Raw genomic sequence first — 3027 nt, 5'->3', positions numbered from 1 at the left:
GGGGGATTATTTAAGATACTCTATGAAGAGGTAGCTTTACACGTGTTTTTGGAAGATGGGCAGGGACTTCAGGGGTAAGCTGGTTTCATCATTGAGGTGCTAGGACAAAGCTTGGACTTGGCTGAGCGGGAGATGCCCTCCCATAGGAGTGGGAGGGCCATGAGATCAGAAGTGGCAGAATGGAGCGCAGGGTTTGAGCATAGCCTGAAGGTAGGGAGAGGCAGTTCCTCTTTCTGCTCTGTAGGCAAGCATCATGGTCTTGTAGTGGATAAGACTGGAAGCCAGTGTGGAGGAGCGGTGTGAAAACCAGGCGGGCTGCAGCATATTGGATAAGTTGCAGGGGTTTGATGGCACAAGCGGGGAGCCCAGCCAACAGCAAGTTTCAGTAGTCCAGATGGGAGATGACAAGTGCCTGGATTAGGACATGTGCTGCTTCCTGTGTGAAGTAGGGTCATACTCTATGGATATTGTAGAGCATGAACCTGCAAGAGCGAAGCAATACTTTGATGTTTGCAAAGAACGACAGGGTGTTGTCCAGGGTCATGCCAAGGTTCTTTGCACTCTGGGAGGGTGACACTGTGGAGTTGTCAACCGTGATGAAGAGGTCTTTGAGAGGGCAGACCTTCCCCGGGAGGAAGAGCAGCTCCATCTTGTCTAGGTTGATGTTGAGGTGGTGGGACGACATCCAAGCTGAGATATCTGCCAGGCACGCAGAGATGCGTGTCGCCACCTGGGTGTCAGAAGGGGGGAAGGAGAAAAGTAGTTGAGTTTCATCTGCTTAGTAATGATAGGAGACACCATGTGAGGATATGACAGAGCCGAGTGACTTGGTGAATAGAGAGAAAAGGAGAGGGCCTATAACCGAGCTCTGGAGGACACCAGTAGTGAGAGTATGTGGTGCCGACACAGATCCTCTCCACATCATCTGGTAGAAGCGGCCTGTCAGGTAGGATGCAATCCAAGAGTGTGCAAAGCCTGAGTCACCCCGTGCTGAGAGGGTGGAGAGGAGGATCTGATGGTTCACAGTGTTGAAGTTAGCAGATAGATCTAGGAGGATGAGAACAGAGGAGAGAGAGTCAGCTTTGGCAGTGCGGAGAGCCTCCATGACACAGAGAAGAGCAGTCTCGGTTGAGTGACCGGTCTTGAAACCTGACTGGTCAGGGTCAAGAACATCGTTTGAGAGTGATAACGAGAGAGTCGATCTGAGACAGCACGCTCAAGTGTTTTGGAAAGGAAAGGAAGAAGGGATACAGGTCTATAGTTTTGACCTCAGATGAGTCAAGCGTTGGTTTCTTGAGGAGGGGAGCGACTCGGTCCATTCTGAAGTCAGAGGGGACACAGCCAGTGGTCAGGGATGAGTTGATAAAGGAAGTGAGGAATGGGAGAAGGTCTCCAGTGATACTCTGGAGAAGGGAGGTGGGGATGGGGTCGAGCGGGCAGGTTGTCGGGCGGCCAGAACTCACTAGTCGCAGGATTTCATTTGGCGAGTGAGAGGAGAAAGAGGTCAAGGAGTAGGGTAGTTAAGTGTGAGTGGGACCAGTGGACTCAATAGACTGAGTGATTGAGGAGCGGAGGAGGGAGGGGGTGGAGGATTAAGGAGGTAGAAGGTGGAAAAGAGTTTCCTAGGGTTAGAGGCAGAAGCTTGACATTTAGAGTGATAGAAAGTGGCATTAGCGGCGGATACAGAGGAAGAGAAGGTAGAAAGGAGGGAATCATAGGTCCTCCGGAAGTTTAGTTTTCCTCCATTTCCGCTCAGATGTCCGGCCAGGAGGAAAGGGGACAGTGCAAGTCATAAGATGTGAAAAGGGAGGAGAGAAGGGTCGAAGAGGCAGAATCAGAAGACAGGAGGGAGAAGGATTTACCAGAAGGGGGAGATGATAGAGGGAGGAACGAGAGCGAAGATTGTGACGGCACATGACTATGGTGACCGTATTACCGCCACATCGGCAGTCATGGCTGCAGTAAAATTCTATGTGACGGTTTGAGTCACTGTAATCTCCTTTTATACACTCTGGACATGCTTTGGTAGTAACCAACATGCTAACTATCTTCAGGTCCAAATGGCCTGGTACTCAGGGATCTATTGTCCCTCTGACCACTCTGACATCAATGCAAATGCATCGAAAATCACAACAAACACATCAAAACAATAGGCCTACCTTACTTTTAAAACTCACCTYACTGTGATGATCAATATGAAGAAAGAAGTTCAGCAGCAGGTTAAAAAGTGTAAAACATGGTTGTTGTGGATGTTGTTTCAAAAGCCGAACACAACAAAATGGACAGCGCTTTCTAAGGGATTCATACAAAACACCCATACGCATATTAGAGTTTTTACATAGCCCTGAAAAAAACAAAACAATTAAAATGATGATTGTGCCGTTATAAAATACGTAGCCTACTATGCTTGGCAGAAAAACATTTTAAAAAATTGATTTAAGATGTCTTTGGTACATAATTGGTCTAGCCTTTGATTGTGGACTGAATTATTATGCAGACTTGTTACCTTATAATTCCAAAAGGTCTATCCATGAGTCTGGGAGAGAACTCATAGCCCTAGGCCATGCTGTTGGTTCATTTATTTTGCAGGTTGGCTTACAGTTAGCCTACAATTTGTGAATTTGTATTTGAATAGCCTAGTAATAGGGCATTTTTTATATTTTCATAATTAACTGGGTGACACAATACCTTTAGCTATACAACATAGCTCACCATCATGCGTTTCCACCTCCTCCTCTCTCCCCTTTATTCCTTTTTGGAGTACGCAGACGGGCTGTCAACAGTTTAGTGAAATATGTTTCCTTGTGAAAACATGTTACTATCGATGTTCCCAAACAGATTTCACTTGCTTTCCCAAATGAAGCACTGGGTAGCTGCAGGAACAAGGTTGGAGAGGCCATGGCATACAGAGTTTGAGCGGAATATCACCTGTCAGGCAGCGAAAGCATGCTCCTCAAACAGTGGTTTATGGTGAAGTAAGTGTCCTTATATTTAATTATCAGCTGCTCATATTAAGCACCTGCTCCG

Source organism: Salvelinus sp. IW2-2015, linkage group LG6.2 (genome assembly GCF_002910315.2).
Source record: "Salvelinus sp. IW2-2015 linkage group LG6.2, ASM291031v2, whole genome shotgun sequence".
NCBI lineage: Eukaryota > Metazoa > Chordata > Actinopteri > Salmoniformes > Salmonidae > Salvelinus > Salvelinus sp. IW2-2015.
Note: the sequence above shows the minus strand (reverse complement) of the source record.